Source organism: Strix uralensis, chromosome 12, assembly GCF_047716275.1.
Source record: "Strix uralensis isolate ZFMK-TIS-50842 chromosome 12, bStrUra1, whole genome shotgun sequence".
In the NCBI taxonomy this organism is placed as follows: Eukaryota; Metazoa; Chordata; class Aves; order Strigiformes; family Strigidae; genus Strix; species Strix uralensis.
Window position 1 is genome coordinate 12,162,155 of NC_133983.1, and position 22,761 is coordinate 12,184,915.

The following is a 22,761-nucleotide window of genomic DNA, read 5'->3' on the forward strand; positions in this document are numbered from 1 at the left end:
ATGGGTACTCTGTAGCTCTCTCACTTTTCTAGCTTTGCTCCTTGGGACATCTACAGCGGATGTTATTGTGGCCTTGTTCTGGGCTTTGTACCTATGCTGCAGTTGCCAGGAATTTAGGAAACAGCCTAGAGCTGTGTGTTTTTTTCCTGTCCCATATTCCTAAGTATATTTATATGAAAGTGAACTGCACAATAATCACAGTATTGGTTCCGGTATTCCTGTTTTCTTAATGTTAAAAAGAAAAAAAAAAAGAAACTGAATAAGCAGTGCTTTTTGGTTGTGTTTGTAGTTGTGATGATCTTCTGTTAAAGCGAAGGGCTCTTGCACATTTAAGTAGGAGCCTTTAGTTACTGTCTGGGGACTCCCTCCTCTAGGACCAGAAGTACTCTATTTTGACCAGAACAAACTGCAGAAGTTAACAACTGTTTTGTACTTGACATTTTTATATGTATTGGGAAAAAAAAAAAAAAGTAAAAAGCTTCAGCCAAAACTGTTCTACACAGTTCAGAACCCAAATTTTAATTCTTGCTCAAATGTGTCATCTGCAGTCACTGGGATTAGTTCCGATCTATCCTTAAACATGTCTGTTTTCTAATGACACTTTTTAGCAATATCTGGCCTCATGTTATTTGTATTGATTTCTATTTTTATAATCTCTTGAAGCACTCACACACCTCCTGATTTAAAAATAAGTTAAGCCCTTTAACAGGCCATCTGCACTTCAAAGCCAATGGCCAAATCCCAGTCCATCTGAAGTTGGTGGAAATTTTGACATTTATTTCAATGGTGAAATCATAATTCGGTTGAAGTGTACAGTAAAGGGGAAGATGATTTGCTTAGGGAGTGATGAGGGTTGGCTTTGTCCCTGTCATCAACCACATGCTGGCTGATTTAAGAATGAAACTTGGACCTGCTCACAGAGGCAATCAATCATTAGACCGGATGCCCTTGTTCAGCTAGGCTAAGCAGTGGGACAAACACAGGAATGTAATGGGAGAGCAAAAAAATAGTAAGTTTTAGAGAACATGATAATCTCTCATGTTTCTGTATCATATCCTCAAAAAACTTAAAAAAAGCAGTGAGTTTATCCAGCATATGCCTCTTCTGTTGCTGATTGACTGAGGTTGGATGTTGTTGGGATTCATTCATAGCTTTCACCAGTTTCAGAGACAATGTTTGCATGCAGGAGAGTTGAACAGAACAGCTAGAATACACACTAGCTGTGATCTGCGGTTGACATATATGCTTTCCATCACAGATAAGGACTCTTGATCATTGGCCTAGCAGGTGCTGCCAGGCACACAAGAGGACAGCTTTCTGAGACACGGTCAATAGCTTTACCTGAGATGATCTTGTGGTTTTGGTCTCCTAAGCAGATCTGTGATTTGGCAGAGTTTTAAAATATGTACAGACTAAAACACCTCCAGCAATGTAGACTTAGTTTCAAGCACTATGGTAAATACTGTAGTACATATTTTACGATTGTATAATATTTATATTAGGAATGTAGTTGTTTCTAAGTCTATAGCACATACTTGTTTGTCAAATTTCTGATGGAAAGAGATTGTGAAGATACAACCTGTGTTCTGGCTGCTTGTTTCTGGTCCAGAGTGAGAAGCAATAACACCACCTTTTCAGCTCCCCTTGTGCAGAGATCCTGATAGGCATGGACCTGGTCCTTTGCCATCCCTGCCCTGCCCCTCTGCCTGACGTCTGTGATGTAGGTTTGGGTAGGAAATGCAGTGAGGGTGGACTGACTACATTCTGGGTTTACAACCCACCAGCCAGCCCAGCAGAGCCACAGTCAATCCCTATAAACTGTAGCAATTTTCATAACACAGTGAGGTGAGTCCTGATCCAAAGCCCTGAACCACTGGTGCTCCCTTGACTGCTATTGAGTACGTGCCCAGATTACAGCCTCGGCGGTTTCAATAAAGTCAGAAAGGGGCCCATAGCAGGTAAATTACTGTTAGCCATAGAAACAGTCCTATATAGGAGAAGGTGTGAGTTATGCAAATATCTACTCTATAAATCTGTTATGTGGCTTGGGAGAAAAACAAAAAAGCCACTTAAAAATTTGCTCCAAATTTGGCCACAGAATAGTCTTGTTAGTTCAAAGAAATGGAGCTAACTTTATTGTTATTTGTGTTTGGATCAAAGAAAATTATGAAAATAAACATTAGACAGAATGATAATCAACACTGGAAAAGAAATGTTTACTAAAGATTTTCTTCTGTGTTCTCTTACCAGCATTAATAATATTTTCTTTTTCTAAAGTTTTCTTGCTTCCTTCAAAGAGATTGATTTCAGCAGAAAGAACAAACATATGCAAATAAACTGAATGATGTTATACCCCCTGCCCCTGTCCCCCCAAACTGCATCAGATAATTCCATATTGTTAGTCTGCATTACATTTTTATCAGTTTTTTGTCTTAATCAGATATGAAGCTCTTGCAGTACATCTCTAGAACTGGGCTGTGACCCTGATGTGACTCTACAGCACAGAAGCAGCCTTAACCCTGCTGTAATCTAATAGTTCAAATTTAACGGATTTGTTTTTTCAGTGGAAATAATGGTTTCCTGTCACAAAACAGAGCCACAGATTACATATCTGATAAATGGCTTTGGCATGATTTTTTCATGTAACACACAATTAAGAGTGCTTTTCATAAGATTCATGGTTTAAGGATTTGGTGAAAGCATTAATAAGTCCATTACTATGCATTTTTTTAAAAAAAATTCTGCATTTCTGCTAGTGCTTTAAAAACAAATAATACTTTGCTTAGAAAGAGCTCACCTATGCTTTCCAGTGTTAATTTAGCCTCAAAAAACTATACTGAAATGATTATCACTGAGTGCCGATGTATTTTTTTCATAAGCATATAATTATAATTGATAACCCAAAATGTAAATAGGGTAATTTTGATTTTATAAGCCACCACCCATACAGATACTGAAAATTTCCACATTATAGCTAAAATTGTTTTTTCTCATGCCATAATCCCCTAAACAATATCAACTAATTAATAGCTGAACAATACATAAGGAGATACACAGTTCTTCTATGGATAGTATTATATATTTCGAAGGAGTTTATTATCTTTAGTTTGGTTTTGAAATCACAGTTCAGAATTGCTTATGCTGCCTTCGTTGGTTATCTTCAGCCCACCCAACCACCAGCATTACACTGCTGTGTGTTGCTAACTCCTAGCATTTACAATGAGGTAATCATCACCTTGTAGTTCATTGGTGTGAATGCTGGTCAGATGGCCTGTATTTTATTAACAGAAATAGGGTCACAAGTCAAATACATGCTTGGGGTCAGTGAGCAAATACAAAAGAAGATTAGAGGAACAAAAAAATGTGACTGGAGTGGTAAAATCCCACTGGGGGTTAATCGAGCAGAAATGTATCAAAGAATGTAAACTACCCTTTCTTTTGTTATTCATCGTACAGGACGTAGTTCCTATGTCCTGCTGATTCCAGTTAGATAGAGAGTCATCTCCAGAATGCTATCTTTTAATGATCTCTTTGTACAGAGTCTTACAGAAGGACTTCCAATATTACTACTGCTTACTGCTATTACTACTAAAACAATAACAATAATAAGAATTAAAACCACCTAGCATAAATACATAAATTACAAAAACTTGCTTCACCTAATATTATATATTAGTCTATATGCAAAGACCGCCTATAAAAAATAAGAGGCAAATAGCATTCATTGTCACTTTTCTGGGATTCTCTTCTGCCTTCAGGACTAAAAGACTGGACCAAGAATTAACTTCACAATTATACAATTTAGCTCCCAATTGCAAAGCAAATGAATTAATAAAAATATTGCTGAAGAAAAGGTATTGTGTTGCTATAGTTTTCGTTTTTCTAAGAAAGACTGTCCTTTCAAAAGAGAACAACAAAAAAGGAGCTAGCATCCCTGATCTGCACAGTATGTACTGGACTTGGTAGGGCCCAAATGGCAGCAGTCAAGAAAAATCATAGGGTACTTACCAAGCGGCAGCTGATTTTCTCTTCTGATACATGTTCATCGCTCTTTCTATGACAAGAAGCAGAATATTCTGCCTTATTTGAACTACACACATTTGTCTAATTCTTTAAAATCCCAGCAGTAGAAAGATTCCCTTTTCATCAATTTCCATTTATTATGCTTGTAGCTACATACTGTAATATGAATTCTTCTATCCGTGTATACTGCGCATCTATAGATTTTATGTTTTCACACATCACATGAAAAGCATATTTCAAAACTATTGCATTATCGTGTGCCAGAATAATATTGCTATGGTAATGCAGACACATTATCAAAAGTACAGTATAAAGCATGGAAGTGAGAGTCGGGAAGGGAGGAATCCTTAGTTCTATGACTACGTGCCACTGGCTTACTGTGCCATGTTCCTAAAGTCTCCTAATCTTATTTTGGCATACTTTATACATAAAATAAACAATATGTCCTTCTGCAAGGCTGAAATAAATGTTAACTGGTCCAATCATGCCCTTCAAGAGCAAAATTGGGATTTCTGTCATCAACGTCAAGATGAGCCAAACCAGGCTCAGAGATTGTAAATCTTTACATTCCAAAAAAGACACTACATAGATGAAAATTTCATGGCCAGATACAAACTGTGGTAGAGTACTGAAGGATTAATGTGAAACAAAATACTGTAAATACTGTAAAGTATTCCTTGAACTGAAAATGAAGGCTTCCTTATTTATCTACCTAGCTATCTCTACATGTTTTCCCATACAATTTATTTTCATACATTTGATCCTGCATGTTTTAGCAAAGTATATATCTAACTTATATATTGTCCCTTAAGTTTAAACCTAAGTATGTGCTTAAGTGTTTTTCTGGATCAGATTGCACAGCATTTTGCAGGATTGAACCTTCATAGGGCCACACGCAGGATTTTCCTCCTCTTTGAACAAAGGGTGCTATGACAGTGCATGCACACTCTGTCTCACCTAAGATCAGCAACCAACTTGTGGACACCCACATAAGGATTTTCTTTACAGAACAGATCATAAAAATGGAACTGTCTATCTCATCCAGCTATACTGGAAGACAGTATTTACCCAATGATCCATATGTACAAGACCTTGTTATCAACTGTAGCTTTTACTCAACTTGTAAGTTAGTGGGTTGGAAATCACACTTTTAAAAAATATTTTATGAAGGATATGATCATATTTTATTCCCTTAAAAGTGTTTAATGTTGCATGTTCATTACATATTTTAGTGTTACTTAATTGAAAAGTTTTTTTAAAAAAATACAAATTATGACCGGGTGGATTTAGATGCGTTTATAAAATAACAATATGTATTTAATACACTAAAAAGCTTATACAAAAAAGAAAAACTCTTTGTTTTTTGAATAACTACATTGACATGCAGCTAATATATTTCTAAAAAGCCATGAGTTTAAAGTGTCTTTCCAGGGTTTACATTTCAGTCATTTGAGTCCTTTCTGTGGACTACAGTCCACTAAAACACAACGTGCTGAAATTTTCCTGCTAACTTAGTGTAGAAGCACTACTTAGAAGAGTTAACTTTTTAATAATGTGGACAAGATATTTTAAGAAATATCACTTTATGAAATATAATTAATTACCTTTGCATCTGTATTATGTGGAAGACACATACTTTGGACAGCAGTGCTGAGATGTATTGAGGTTTGCATAATGCCAACAAGCTGTATTACTACTTAAAGGCTTGTGAATAAGAATTTTGCTACAGTCACAACAGGTACATTGGGCTCTTCTAGTAAATTGATCACTCAAATAAAAAGAAAGGAATGGTTTTGATCTGCAAAGAAGATGGGCAAAAAGTAAGCCTGCTCGTCTTAACTCTGCGTTAGGGAAAAAAAATGAACTTTGATCTATCATATTGCAGAGCTGCTTGTACTTCAGTGGCAATTTATCAATTCTTTAATAGTGAAAGCTCCCAAGTAGTAAAAGCTTCTTAGACTTCCTAATCTAATAGCCATTATTTTAAATTTTTATTCTGTATGACTTACTGTTCAGAAGGAAGAAAGCAACATAATTTCTTAAGAATTCTCTCTTTTATAAGAAATGATGAAATGGAGTCCAATACTACTAATTTTGTTCTTCCTCATGCTGGTGTAAAAACAATGCAGAATCCCACCTTAATATAGCTTAACATTTCTTACGTAATCTAATAGATAGCACTGCATATCAGCAACAGGACTGTTTTCAGGTCAGGATATAGCAGCAACACCTCTTAAGGGACACACTTTCTTCTTTCGGGATCGGAGCACTGTACATGCTTCTGCCGTCAGTACCATCACCCTGCCCACTTCTGACAGTGCTGGGTTGGAGGTACGGCTCTGCCTGCAGTGCCCCCTCCAGCCCCAGCCTGGGTGTCTTCCACCCTGTGGGGAGCAATTAGGAAGCTTTCTCTGTGCTCCAGCCACCACAACTGCTGCAATTTGTCTTTACAGGGGATATAAAAGGTCTCTCTGCTTCCTCCCCCAACACCAGAAGGATGGGAGAATCTATCCCAAGGTGACGGACCCAGCTCCATGGTGACTCCCAATTTTTCTGGGTAAGGTGTGCCCTGTATTCCTAAGACAATGGAGACGTGAGGATATTTAGCACCCTGTGGGCCTATCACAGAAGTGAATCTGAGATAAGCTTAAGACTGGCTTGTTTTAAAAAGTTGGCAAGTCCAAAGCACAGGGAGGAGCATTTAAGACTGCAGATCTAAACTTGCATGTTGTTATTGCTAAACATTAAACCCTAAGGTCAGAATTCAGAATTCCCACAGTCAACCACTCTGACTCAAAATACATCAATGTGTTTGCTAAATGGAAACCATACTCATATCACATCTTATCATAATGTCACAAAACACATAAAATTACAAATCAGTTTTAAGGCAAAATACATGACAGCAAAATATAAGTACACAAAAACTACATTAAATATCAGTCTTCATTTGTCCTTACAGCTTCAACTTACCTCTCAGTTCAAAACTACTCACTGCAGTGCACAGCTTGAGATAGTCTAAGATCCATTTTAGAGTGGACTGAAATATAAATGACAGTTCGCACTACACATGAACATAGACAACTGTATAAAATATTTAAATAAAGACAGAAAAGAACAGAGGAAACCAACAGAGCCTTTGGCAGACCCAGCCTTTGGGAATATAGCAGCTTGAGATTCATTGCAAATTTCATCTTTAATGTTATTTTTAGTTCAATATTTTGTAGCACTCAGAAGTAAATCTTTGTGTGCTGTCTCTCCTCCTGCTCGTGCTGCTTCCTTTTCCGATCTTTTTTTAAAGAAACCTAATATATATTCAATACAATTGATTTGTGACATGTTTTGTGATATTTTTTAAAGTTATTCTGTTTCTTTATACAATTCAGTGAAAACCATTACACTGTTTCTTTTTAAGTGCTGAATATTGATTGTCATAACTGAATATAAATGAGACCCCCCAATAGTCTTTGTTCCACCACACCTTGTGTTACATTAAATTCTTTTACATTAATTCTGATTCTTGGGTTAGGGTCGAACTCTTTTTTTAACCTCTCACCACTGCTCCAAATACTGCCACACAGAGTGCATTTTCAGCACAGTTTTGATTTTATCCTGGAATCTGTTCTTTGTCTCCCTGTAAAGCAATCTGACCAGAATGATCCAAAACAACACAGAACTGGAAGATGCTGCAAAGAGAACTGATGAATAACTACCATCTGCAGGAAGATGGAAACACTGGTTCTGTCTCACATCGTCTCTCTTACGCCCTCCTGCCCTGCACATGTTGAAATACGGTAGATCGGGGAAAAGAACAGATCCTTCCGCACCACTTTCTGCACACAGGGCTGGTTCACTGGCTCCCTCAGGACCTCCTATCCTGTTGCTGTGCCATACAAAATGATACAGTTACTGGCTTCTTCTCTACCTGGACAGAGACCAAAGAGGCCAAGAAACTAAAACTGTAGGCATACAAGCGGATTACCACAGGTCAAAGCAGGGTGCAAAGTAGCAGCTTGTCAGCTGCCCCACAGAAAACATCCATATAATATACATCCTTTCACTCAGCGCCAAATGCAAGATAGCTTAGATGCAAGTGGAAAAGAAACAATAATGTTTACATCAGATGCTGGAGAGTTGGCATGTGAACATGGCAATTACCAAAGTTTCTGAGAAACCGTAAGTTCACACCCTAGTCTACCCCATTTTATATTGCTGTCTGTCCATGGTCTTGTTCAAAGTCAAGCCCTATTTTTTTTTTATTGCCAGGCCTTTCCTCTTCCTCCTGTTGCAGAGAACTCAATGAACATACTGTCCCATTGCTATACTTACGATTTAATAGTTGTGCCACAGATGATGGCATTACAAATAGACTGTTTCATATCCCATGGAACGGACAATAGCACTGTGATGTAACATGAGAAGGGAACCATATAGGAGATATAAAATAAGACTAAGGCTACTTATCTGTGCAGTATGAACATCATAAAACTACTTTTGCATTAATTAATTCTAATTTCATCGGGCTGCAGTTGGAGTTGGGAATTTTTCCTTTCTTCATGGAAAGATTTGCAAGAGGAGGAGAAGCTGCTTGCCTGATCATAAGGCTTTAAAATTACAAGAGAGCTTTTTTATTTCAGAAGCCTTATTTCTAACATATAGAGCCATTATTCAACAGTTCCCACAAATGGAAGGATGAGGAGCCCCAATTAAATGCCCAGGCATCAGTCTTAAACAAAAGAAGTACTTTATCCTCACAGTGCATAATGAAATTACGGAACTCATGGCCACAGGATGGTGTGGAGGTCAAAAGTGTAAATGGACATAAAAGGAATTACATGAAATCATGCAAACGAAATCCATCACTAGCTACTAAACATGATGATCAAGATCCAGCCTCCAAATCAAAATGTCTAAGATACCGATCCTCAGAGGGCAGAAGCACACAGGGGAAGGAGGATTGCTCTATATAAACTGTGTATCAGAGTTCATACACTTTTTCCCTAGGGATTTTCTTCTTCTCACTCTCAGAGAGAAGACACTGGTCTGCATGGACATTTTGTCTGACTCAGGATGGGAGTTATTGCATATGTTCTAAAGTTTTCAAAAATCCTAACTCATTCTATTTGACACTGTATGTTTTAGAAATTTTTCCATTTTAAATTCAAGATAATTAGAAAAATGCCTGCAAAGAGTCAAACAGAGGGCAAAAAGAAACAAAGGTACCCAGAAAAGATGGACGCTCAGAGTTCAGAACATTTTCCATGAAAGTTGTTTTGCCATATAGTTGTGCTTCAGTATCCCATTTTGCACTAAAAAAAATTATTTCTATCCCATGATTGCAAAAAAGGAAGTTAACAATACAGAAACCTATGCAGTGTCCACCTTCCTAAGTCTGCTAAGAAACTGAAGCATAACTGACAGCTGAGAACCATCCTGTACATCTGAAACAGGTCCCTGTGGCCCTGCAGTGCTGAAACCACTGCTCGCCGTTGCTTTCACTGCATTGAATCATCTGGGCCTCTCCCTTTCTGTGTGAGTCAGGTTTTGAAAACTGAGCTCTTCTAGCCTGTAGGATTCATAAACACCTGCCCCATTAACTCAGTTTCACTATTTGTCTAATGACAACCACGAGTAACGACCTGAGTCAAGTCATGTCAATATTCTGCCACAAACTACCATTTTGCCCTCTTAGCCACCTCCTCCCACCCACCCATAGGTTATGGAACTGTGGGATGGTTGCCAGAGAAATGCAATAAAAAGTAGGAAATGACATATACAAGTAAAATTCACTTACCTAAAAGCCCTGTATGTCAGATCTCTTTGTGCTGCCTCCTCCCCCACCATCCACTCTTTTATTTCTAGCACTTGTTTCTCCTCTCTCTTAATTTCCTCTTCCTTTGCTGCCCTTTTTCTTCACATGTTCTACTTTCTGGTATTTTTTTTCCCCCTTCTTTTTATGCCCTATTTTTTTTTCTTTGGCTGAATATGAATAAATGAATGCTTTCACAATTTTTTCTTGCTTTAGAGCCAGTAAAGCATTAGGGTGTTACTTTACCATTTTTGCTTCCTCTTCCCAGTTTTTCTGCCACTACTTTTGTTGTTTTCTACCTTTTTTCTGGCCTTCCTCCATAGCAATCACTCCCTCCTTGCAGGTACTCAGCGACTTGATATGCTCCTTCTCCCTGCAGAATTCCTGTTATGTCCCAGTGCAATCTGACATGATGCAAGTTTCCAGGTGGATTCGTTTGGCTTCTGAAGTGTTGACGGAGTGTAAAGGTTATCCTAAACATGTAAGGCAATACTGAGCACTTCCAGTGGAAAATTTCTGGATGCATGGACATGGCTTTAGAGAGAAGCGGTGATAAGAAATGGAGTGAAGCAGAGTCCTATTCCAGTTGCCAGGGGAAATATCCCCTCTTGCTTAACTCTGTCTAAGCCACTTATTTCACTCTTCTTTCTTTGGCCTTCCAAATGTTCTAAGTCATTGCCTACTGAGTGTACTTACAGGATCCATCCCTAAAATCTGGAATCTTTATTCTCATGGATGTCCCTCCTGCCAAGAGGACACAATATTAGAAATAGCACTCTCTGTTTTAGCTTATAGTTGCTCACATTTTCCTGATACTTAAAACCACTCTGAAGAAATGTCAGTTGATCCAAGAAGCTAAGTGTGCTGCTCTAATTGCTGCATGACGTGATTGGACTGCACTTGCTGCAGGAGAGCAGGCTGCACGTGAGGCTGGCCCATGCTAAGCTGTGGTCCTTTGCAGCTTTACAGGGTCGTGTTTAAACATACAGTCACTATACACACACATTCTTCAAGGTCTAAATATGCTATAAACCATTCAACGCATTTTAATTCATCCCTATGCCTCTTCATTCCTGTTAGGCACAAGTATATTCAAGGCTTAAAGGGAAAAACAGTATTTCAGGTTTGTGAGATAAGATGGTGAAAAAATGGAAGCAGCACTAGCTTTAGTATATATTTTCTATGCTAAGAATTGAGAGAATGAGGGATTAGGTCTAAAGTAACATCCATAGAATGGGAAAGAGCCTGACTAGCTGAGAATTTCATGCTGTAAACATTATTCTAGAAATAATCTTTTTGTGTTTCTGTTCTTTACCTTTTTAACAGCACAATTATCCATGACAATATAATTTCAACAGGATTTTTTAAAAAAATGCACAAGCCACGTTAATGAGATACCATCCACAGTTCAAACAACAAAAAAAGATTCCTATTTTGGGGGCTTTTCTCCATTTATATTAATTATCAGTTTTTCTATGGAAGAATTTTACAATATGGGTTTTTCCTGCTTGTTCATAATAGGTCATTCATTAAAGAAAATACTGGCAAATTATTTTCTGTGTCAGTGGATACAGGATGCCATCTGGGAGCTGAAAAAATGAACAGAAATCAGACCAAAAAAAAAAAAAAAGATTAAAACCATGAAATTAGTTGCACTTATGGAAACCAGACAAATACTTTAAAAATCCCAGGCCCATCAAATAGGCTATAATAATTGGCACATTGTCCATTTATTCGAGCGACACACTTACTCACGGGAGAGGTCAGTGGCTTCCTCTGTCAGGCCCCTGGTGATTCACTCGCATCATTTCCCCTGGGTCTTCTCCCTGATCTCCTGCTTCTCCAGAGCTATCTGCACCCCTCCGGCCCCGGGCTCACCAGCACTGCATGGATGCTCTTTGCCATTTCCTCCTGCAGCTTTTCCCAGCTGTCTGCTTACTGGCAGTTCTCCATTCCTCTTGTTTCTGTTTTCAGTTTTCTGCTTCCTCTATTCCAAGGTGCTTTCTAACCAACTTTATAATATAAGGCTGTGGCGATACATTAGTTGGTCTCCTCCCTGGGTCCAAAACCAACAGGTAGATCAGAAAACCTCTCCTGAAATGTGAGATTGCTCTGACTCCAATTCTAGAATAATCTAAAATTCAGTGTTCATATTTCTGGGGTAAGGTGGATGGGTTAAGTTAGAAAGGGGATGCCTACATCAGCAGATAAGGAAATCACAACAATATAGTGATAAATATATTAAGATGAATATGGCCATATGCCAATTTTTTCCCCTCATAAATAAGACTCTTGTTTACCAAATGTTCAATTTTGGTTATGTCACTATAAAAATCAAGCAGCTGGTAATTCAGGCTTGATTAGCAGGTCTCCAGTTTTGATTAGTAAATTACTGTAGTAATCAAGGTTAATTCTCATTTCAGAGCTATGCCACAGATTTTATTTCTTCCAGAGAACTGGATTTACCACTTTGGAGAAGGAATATTTTAATAAATATTACAAAAATATCCAGAAATAGAAATCAAAAGCAGATCCAAAGGTTTTTTGAAATATGGGGAACCAGAGCAGCAACGCTGTTCAAACATGAAATGGTTAATGTCCTAGGAATAAAATTCCAAGCTGCAGATTTGCAGAAGATTTCCACATAATATATGCAGAGATTGCATTGCTAATTCCTTTTACCTAGTGTTTCTATTTCTATCTTTAAAAATTGTTTTCTTTGGATCTTCATCTTTCATTTTAAAAGAAAAAAAAAAAGTATACAGAGAGGCTTAAAAAGAAGCCCAAGAGACCATTATTATTATAAAGATAAACAGTAGAATGGATTCTAACTGAGCCAGAAAACATCACTGTAGAATTTACATAAAATTTAGTTTTCAACCAAACATATTGCACATCCAGTTCCAGCTCATCTCATAATGAATATTCAAGCTTTCGAATGACCCACATGTCTCATAAGTAAGCAAGAGTCCCCAAAAGCCATCATTGTCGTAGAAGAGGCACAATATTAAAAACCACTGAGAATTCATTAGGGATCTTTTTTTTTCATGCAACTTTTACTAAATCTTTAGCCTGCAAATACCCCAATTATTTGAACCATACAAGTCTGTCAGGGATTTGAGGCTGGATAACAAACTCTTATATGGTTTTTAATTAGGATAATACTATTATTTTCTAGTCACAATTCTGGGTCAGATTCTGTGTATCTCTCTCACATCACTTTTGTATAATTAGAGACTAAGTTATCTAAAACAAATACGAAGTTTTGCATTATCTACTCAGTACTGCATGCTTTCCTCAGATAGGAAAGAACAGGTAATTTTCAGATACGCCATAGTATTCCACTCAAATATTTAGATAAATTCCTCCCTGATAACACAGAAATAACTGATTGAAGAAGACCCCTCGTATATAGGTATAGGCACATTACCGAGAATACAGTAAACACTGAATTCAGTATAAAATTATACAAAATTATCCTATGTCCTTGAGAAAAATAAAAAGCCAAACCCCCTTTTCTAGATAAACGTGCTATGTCCTTTTGTAAAAGGCTAGAAGGAACCTGGAATTTACTTCTGTTCCCATATATATGCTTTATTCCAGTAGAGCAATTTTGATACACAGCTATGAGCGCTTTCATTATGCCAATGGAAACATAGGGGGGTTTGAATCAGACCAGGATCAACTGTGCTTCTAATTCAGCATCTTGTTCCTGATGATGGCAAACAGAAAATGCTTCAGAAGGTTTCTTCCTAGTGCTAGAAAGTCAATAGCTGTCTTATGGTCTGAAGCAAGAAGATTCTTATCCTTCCTGCATTTTTCCCTATATAAAGAAGTCCTAGATATTTAACATTAGGTCTTATCTGCATGGTTCATTTACAGACCAGCATCTAATGACCTAAACATTGGCAGAGAGTGGAAAACAACCTGATCTATGAACATTTACTTAAGACTAACCCTCAGCTAAAATAATAATCAATTTGAGTAGCAAGTAAACATAAACAGACTGGATTTACTGAGTATATTAAAGACTTGTCTCACTTTCACACATCAACAACTTAGGAAGCCCCACAGTTTGCAAGAGAAGAGGAAAACAATATACTTTCAGGCAGAAAGTCTGTAAAACAAACATTATAACTCTGGAAGAACTGTGTGCTTTTTGTAGTCTGTCTTATATGTGCAAGACAAGATTCACCTGGGGAAGGAAGGGGTGGGGTGTGGGGGGAAGCAATTACAACCAAGCCATTGCATTAATAGGGGACTTCCACAGATTTTTGGCTCATCTCCAGTAGTACAACAGCTCCTTGAATATGGCAGATTTTACTCATTGCTTTTGCGCATGTTTTTATTTTTGGCTTTGGCTTTCCTCTCCTTTGCAGTTCTTCCAAGTTATATGGGAGGAAGCACACAGCTGTCATTCCTCAAGAACAGTACAGGAGACAGTGGCCTCCGTAACCACCTCTCCCACCAACAGTTATGATGCAGGCATGTACAAATAGCTTGAGATTCTTCCCAAGCTGCATTCTTGGCCAAACTGACTGTTTCCCCAAGACTTTGGTGAATTATAACTAGCAGTTTAGGGCTATGGTTGCAATATAGATATAACTGTATTTGAGGATATTAACACAATTCAGAATAAAATTAAACCCTACAGCCCCCAGAAGACTACTTTGTGTTGCTCTAGTGGGAGATAAAAGCTCTGAAAAGGAAGTAACAGCTACCTCTAGACCTCTTGGGCAAAGACAGGGTGGCATCCAAAGGACTCTGCTGGTTATTCACCACCTTTTTGCCAACCTCCAAGCAATCAACATGAAGGAAATACGACCAGGGAGTCACTGCAATCTTCTTATCCTGGACAGAACAATAGTTTTCTTAAAAGCAGCCTGACCTAGGGTAAATAAGAAAAGTCATAAGGTTTCTGGAAAGGTATTTATTTTATCCACAGGTAGGATTGCATCACTGGATGTGATAGTCTCTGTTTAAGGTGATTAATAATATGTTATGTTGCTTGTTTTGAATAAAGACTATAGGCCAACTCCTGCCCTGGCTCAACTCCTATTGAAGTCAATTGTTTAGCCTGAAAAATGGATTACAGGATGTGGCTATAATTTATGCATACAAAAATGCAGAGGATTTTACTTTAGAAACAGTACTTATTTATGTGCACTGCAGTAGTGCCTAGAACCCAAGATTCTTCGTGCAGGACAGTATCCAAATGCACAGGAAACACAGGCATAGTCCCTACCATCTTTAATCTAAGCAAAAGACAAGAGACAGCAAACAGATGGGGAGAGGGGCAGAAATGACAAGGTAACTGGGAGATAATTATGATCACTATACAGTCACAGCACATCAGCTGCTTAACCACTATCATTTTTTTTAAGGTGTCACAGCAAAGGAGAGTTTTAAGGGAGGATGTGAAGAAGGGCAAGTCTAGTAGCTTGGCAGATTTTTACAGGAGTGAACCCTCACAGGAGAAAACAAAACTAGTATGGTTCAAAATTTAAGACATTGGTGATGAAATCTGTTGTGAATGGTGGATGCACGTTGATCTGTCAGTACCTCATGGATGTGAGAGGGACAAACAGTCTGGGGAGAGCCTATGTGGGCCTGGAAACATCCATAGGATGTTTTTAGCTGCAGGGGAAGAGAAGAAGCTGATGAAAGGGTGCATGTCGGAAGAGGGAGACGATACAATGCTAAATTTGAAAATGCACCCCTGCAGCTGTGTCAGAGTGAATGGGCAAGATATCTGTTTGCCAAGGACAAAGTAACTGAGATTCAATGCTGGGGTTCAAATGAATGTTTGAGTTGTGCTGGTTGAAAGGTCAGACTGTAGAGGTAAAGTACAAGAATCAGAAGGTTTGTCCTAGCAAGCACAAATCTAGAGTGAAAGATGTAGAAAGACATAATGTCTAGAAAGAGCTGGGCCTAGAACCTGAGCTGATGGTGCTAATACAGTGATCACACCTTTATGCTGGCATGAAAGAGTCCCTGTACTTAAAAAAGGGAAGACTTCTGAAAGTGCTTATATCTGACAAAGCAGAAAATTCTTATGGTGCATGGGCAAAGTTATAGGGAGAAGTGAGAAAAACACATGACAAAAAGAACAAAAACTCCTCTTTAAAGGTTTTAAGGATTTTTTTTTGCCCCCCCCCCCCCCCCCCGTTAGTAATTTGTATTAATACTCTCCCAAGCTCATATTTCAATAAATAAACCAATGAAAACAAAACATTTTTGTTTGCTGTACATGTATGCTCCATTTTTGTGTGCCATTGTGGGAACTGAATAAGAGAAGCTTAAGTATGGAGCTGCTTACATATACTTGTAGGAGTAAGTTTTTGAGAGCCTAAGCATTTGCAACTCCAATTTTGCTGTGAACAAAAATAGAAGGGACAGTATGCATGCTACTGCAAAGCAATTTATATATTATAAGTATGTTTAGGTGGTATCTAAATTACTGCCAGAGCTCTGACCTTGATTACAAATGATCATAAAGTAAAGAATACTTTGAAGTGCCCCAAATTGTAGATCAAAATGCTTGTATATTCATCACTTTGACTAAGATCCAGCCAAGATTTTGTTGGCTAATAAAGACTGTAAATTAAATAGAAAACAGGCCCAGTAAAGAGAGGTCAAGGCTGCTTTTTTAAATGCTTACAGTCCTTTAGGGCAGGATGTCTGTGCTGCTTTAATTGTTCAGAGTTTCACTTTCTGTCATGGGAGCTGCAAATGTACAAGCCTCTGTCTCATAATGCTGCAATATAAACCTCTGTTTAAATCTGATGGGTCCCTTCTCATTGGAGTTTTATTTTCCAGGCATTTTTGTGATGTGCTTTTTTATGAGCAGTGTGTATAAATGTGATAGTGATATTACCTATGCAAATGGGCAGAACTAAAATGTCTAGGGTTAAGAAAAAACAAGAAAATTCTGCTTTAAAAAAAATCCAAGCACCCAAAACATTAGCTACATTTTTCTTATTTTAATAATGAATTTCTTCTAATCTTCCTGCCAGTCAGCATTCTTCTGAGGCACATACTAACTATCCATGATCTGATTGGCAAAATGCGAAAGAAAGGTACATTTCAGTCTTATTATTGTTTTGATTCTTCTCTGGTTTATAGACCAGTGACCACACCATGACTGCTCATAATGAGCAGTCCTAACTTTTGGGAGGATCGAGTGCTTTTCCGATTTACCTTCTTCCAGTCCACATGGAGATGCATAACAGGCAACCTGTGAACAATCTGTCTAGCTGTGCTTGCTAGTGTGCTTGCTAGTGTACAAAAACACTGTTGTATTAGTGCCCTATTGATTTATCATACCATCACTAATAGTGATGTTATGAGCAGTGGTCTATGTTCTTTAATGAGCAGCCTTTAGTTGTTTGAGGACTGTTTCCAATGAATCAAGTTTATAGAAAGCCTAGAATAACACTAAAAAGAAACATCTTTGGGGATCATGGCCTTAAAATATAGGACAAATTCCTACTTTTAGTCCTGCTGGAAAGTTGTAATCTACCCAGACTCTAAATGGTTTCTATATTTAAGTGAGAAAATCATTGTGACTCACCACAGAGCAGGACATTGGATGGACTCTGATTCTGTCACTTTGCCTGAAAAGGAGCCAAGAATTAAGATTTACAAAACAGATTATGAATTTTCTACATCTCAGTGAAAAAAGGTGATTGTTACAGAAAAGCGAACTATTAGCTTTGCATGATAGTCATGCAAAGGGTGTAAATGGAAGGGTAGAAAGGAAAGTTTGAACGGATTGTATGCTAGCTGGCAAAACACCCCATCGTTATTTATATTAAATTAAACTTTCAATTGTGCAAGAATCACTCTACACTAAAGTGCAGATTTCCCAGGACTAGCCCAGAGATTAATTAAGCCTTTAACAATTAGGGAATCATGATATTATTTGGTAAAAGGCACTCTTTTGGGGAATGATAGCGTAGCAGAAAATAGACAATGACCAGTACTTAACATTCTAGCACTGGTCTGTAAAATTCACATTGTCTTAATGATCTTTTTCCTATTCTTTAAGAGGACTATTGGCCACATTCTGGTTTTAGTTATACCATTGTAAATCTGGAATAATAATATGAAAATTCGTTGACTTGATAAGAATTTTATAATTTCATAAAAAAAAATCTGGTCACAAATGAGACATTTTTATGTTCCCTGTGTTTTGCACCTGTGCTGTTTCATTGTCTCCTTCCTTGTCACTTATTCTTTCTCAACCTCTGTACTTGTTTTATTCCATCCTCTCCTACCCATTCCTATTGTTATTTTTTATGGCTTTGGGTGGGTGGTTAACTGGCATCAGGAAGAAAAGCCACACAGGAATATATCTGCATATAGTATTATCCAGAGCACCATGCCTCCTTCTCTTGATTACCTCAATGTCATTATGAAACATGCTATATATTTATTATTTAAACAATGTTAAACAGTAGAAAAAAAGAACACCGTGTGTTTTTTGAGGTTGTCATCTATTACAAAATCCTACAAACAGAAAAAAGGAGCAGTTAAATGAGCGCCTTAATTTGCTTGCTATTGGGAATCTGTTACTATAACAAACAGCAGCAAGACTTTTAAATCAGGCCTGTGGAACAAAGCATTCCAGTGTCATTTTTACATTAGTGATTGCAGTTGATGTCATTTTCACAAAACAAAATTATAACCAAAATGGATATTTCAGGTCAGAGTGCCACAAAGAGTATATAGATACATTTCCATCAATAAATCTGCCCTCTTCCTGCCCTGACATAAGTGTTCAACCCCTTGTGATTGACGTTTTTACCACTAAATTATACTATGTCTGCTTCTAGAAGAAATGTCTCCATTACAAAATTAGCTAACCATCAACATAACATAAAATAACTTCAACATGGTGTCATTTCACAAGAATATTGATTCTCACAGACTTACTGGATTAAATCCTGGTTTCCCATAAAAGGAGCAGCCATTATGTCTTTGGTAGACAGAAAAATATATATTGTGGAAAGATGTATATTGAAGTGATTAAAACTTCATTGCTGAGCTCAGAAGCATGGGATTTTGTCCTGTGGCAATATGAAATAAAGAAAATAGACAAGATATTAGTTTGAAATACACATAAGAATAAGGTTAAAAACCAGCTACTAGCCTGTCATTTTCATCTGCTGGAAGATACTTTTGACTATTGGTTGCAGTAGGAAAAGTCATCAATTCTAGATTGACTACTGAGTCTGCCAAATTCTTTTCAAGACCTTGTGCATGTAACTTTTCCTTGCTTAATTTTCCTCACCTTTAGTGCTAATAGAATTCTTCATACCTCACAGGATATTGTGAGCTTATATCTTTATCTAAATCTAGTATCTGAAAAGTCTTTGAAGTTCTTAGACGACCAATGCTATTTAAGAGCAAATAATCACGACATACAGTTGTAGTTTCTTTCTATATGAAAACTGTAGAAAGTAAAACTAATTAGAGAACAGATTTTTTTTATCACCATCTCTACTTCATTTTTATAGAGTTGCCCTATATTTAGTATTGAAATAATAATGGGCTAAATGCATTCTGGGCACAACTTCTGTGATTTTAATGAAATTACATTGGGGATAAACTTGACCCAGTTCTTTGTGACCACTTGCGCATCAGAGAATTTCCTAAAGAAGAAAATACCACATGCAATATTTTGTGTTTCAGCCTGATTCCTTCACATACAGATGAAAAACACTTCATTAAACAAGGCCAATGTAAATTGTTGTATACACCGTACTATCCTGAAGACTCTAGCCTATTCAGGGCTAGTGGTGTGCTCAGAGAGCAGGGGTAAGGTGAACAGCTGCCAGATTTTTCACCTTTTATGAAATACTTTTCATCTTTGTTCATCTTAAAATAAGAGCCTTTAAAATCAAATTGGTTCTGCACTCCCTTGTAGAGAAGAACTAGGTAACATGCCAGTTCCAGGAAAACTAGCAGTAATGAGGTGTAAAAGACATGGGGGAAGCATGAGGTTGCTGGGGAGGCTTGCAATTTCAATGTCTGTGCATAGTAGGCTTGTATTCCTTGAAAAGCAGCTATGATGGAAAAGCACCATCCCTTGACCATAGCTGTGTATGTTTGCAGAGGCAGGGGGACAAGTGGGATTCTGCTCAGCAGCTCCCTCTTATTCTGGCTCTGTGTGGCATGCATATGAAAAAAGAACATTTTCACCTTGGGAGAATCATAGTATGTAGCTGCCGGTTAGTGAAGGATAGTCTGTCACCATTCATCCCTGCCCATTAAGGCTTGAAGAGGACAATGTTACTAGTCTCTGCCCATTCAATCCTTTTTTGTTGGCACATTACTATTTTATCATTTTGATCTTCTCCTTACTGAAGATAAAAGACACCATGGGCGGGATTCATGAATGACTACTGTTATTTATCGACCCAAGACTTTTTGAACATTTTTCCCCTCTGATTCATGAACCACTTTTCCATATTCGAAAAGCAGTTCATAAATCGTTCAGCACCAGCAGAAATTAATAATAATGAGTTCATTTACATAAAAGGACTTATCCTGCCAGTTGCTGATAATGTTTGAAGCCAGAACCTTGTCGGCGAACCGGATTTTTGCTGGCAGCGCAGGAAATAATCTTTTGTTTATAAATTAATTAAAACATACTTTCCCCTCTCCTTTTAGAGCTGCTATAGGAACATTTTGTTGGACAAAATATTATGCATTTTCTTTCTTTTTTTTTAACAAATGACATTGTTAGTAGAAAGAGTGATTTTTGGTAATATTAAGAGTCAGACTTTTAAAGGAGAGGAATGTGTTTTGTTTTGTTTTCATTTTTTGAGTGAGGATTTCTTCTACAGTCATTGGCAGCTGCGTTTCACGAGGGTTTGTTTGAATATATTCTTTCCTGTGGATCTGTGTGTGTTCACTCTCTCCCTTCCCAAGTTTCATTCTGAGTTTCAAATTCAAGTGAACTTAAAATCTCAACAAGAAACTCCCACGTTTCCTCTGGACTCAAACCCATGAGTTTCACATGATTTTGATGCAAAACTATAATCAGTCCCAGATTTATTTTTGGAAAGGAGGGATGAACCTGAATGAACATTTCCATAAAGTCAAAAAGGGGTAGAATCTGTGAATGGACATTTAATGCCAGCACACACATGTGGTGTATGTGTGTGTTTCATTATGTTTGAATGCTGGGAACTAGTATCCCTTCCCCAAGACCAGATTTACATAATTTGCTCTAATGGAGCTCTATCCAACCTACATTGCTGTAAGAGAATGAGGATTTTGAAGCATAAGGGTAGGGTTTCACCACACACTAAAGCCTAAACAAAGTTGCAGACTGTTGCTGTGAAGAGAGGCTTACTCTCCCCCATCAAAGCCTCGTGGTCCTGCTATGCAGTGGGACAAATGTGACAGAAAAATACAACACATGCAACCCCACCCCATACGTTTTCCTTCGGATCAGCAGCCTGGAAGGGGGCATGACCACACATCCCTCACCTCAGTGCTTTCCTGGTTAGCCTCAGCTCATCCAGGTGACGCCATGAAGCCAGAGAGTTTCTGTAGCTCCAATAAAGCATCTTCTCTCCCCATGCACTGTTCATGGAGGCTACATGTCTACAGCAAAGTTCAGTTTCCACTCCAGAGCCCAAGTCTACAAGTTATTCACAGAAATAGCCAACATTGCCACATTTTAAGCTGCTTTTTGCATTCAGGCCCATCTTTTTCCAGAGAAAGTTAGGTACATGAAAAGCCCCATGCATACTGCTTTTCTAAGTTACACAGTAGAGCACTCAGATTTGCAAGGAGGTGAATGAAATAGCCATATGAACATTTTACACAAGAAATGGCCTAATTCCCTCCTAGTATTTTGAAAAGAGTAAAACCTGAGTGTCAAGTATCATTGGAAAAGAGTGGAAATTCTTCTTAGCTTGTTTATTTCTTTATGTACAGCACCATTATCAGAAATTGTGATAGGGGATATGATTTGCTGGTTTATTAAATTTCTTAGTGCTGGAATTTGTCATTTGGTATTCTGACTTTTATTTGTATTTAAGCTTTTGTTTGGCAAACACAGAACAGAGCGTTATCACAAAGACAGACTAGAAGTTGGAAATGTGTATTATTAGTCTGATCTGCGTAATATGTATGTATATGGCTTCAATAGAAAGGCTACTTTAAAAAACAACAAAAGGCCTGAATTGTCTGTTCCTACTTTTGCTCTTAATTGGTGACATCTGGGTTTGTTGGGATTGAATGAAACTTTTATTTTGTGTTTTTGAGAAGGAAGAGTTGGCTGACTAGTTATCTTTATATGGTTTAATTTCCTCTCATGTCCCCTTCTCTTTCATTTTACTGTTTGAAGATTTCTAAGGTAAATATAAGGGAGCCAGAAGAGTTCTCCAGACAGTTCACTGGACTGTTCTGAGTCCTACCACCTACCTGCAGCATGAGCCTGGGCAGCTCGCTTCAACTTTATGTCTTCATCTGTAAAACAAGTTAATGATTCAGCTTAGAAAACTTTGAGATACATTCACCAAAATCACTATATAAAGCCAATATATTATATTATTATTCAGATCATCTTTACTTTTGCAATAGTAAGACATGATTTTTCAGAAACAGGCTTTTACTGGAAATTTGGTATTCTTCTAAACTTTTTGAATTGCAGTTGCTGATGTCTGCCTACACACACACACACATTATATGCACGTGCAGGCTATGTGAGCTTCTATGTAACAAGTGACGTGTTGCTTCTCCAGTCTGCTTTATATAAGTTTGGATAATTATTGATATCACCAGTTATTGCCAGGTTTTACAAGTGTGTGACCAGAACCAGATATCACAGGTTTGTCATGGCTGCGTGAATTACATTTTGTCCTTCCCTTTAACAACCTTTTATAGATTTCACTAAAAGACGGGGATAT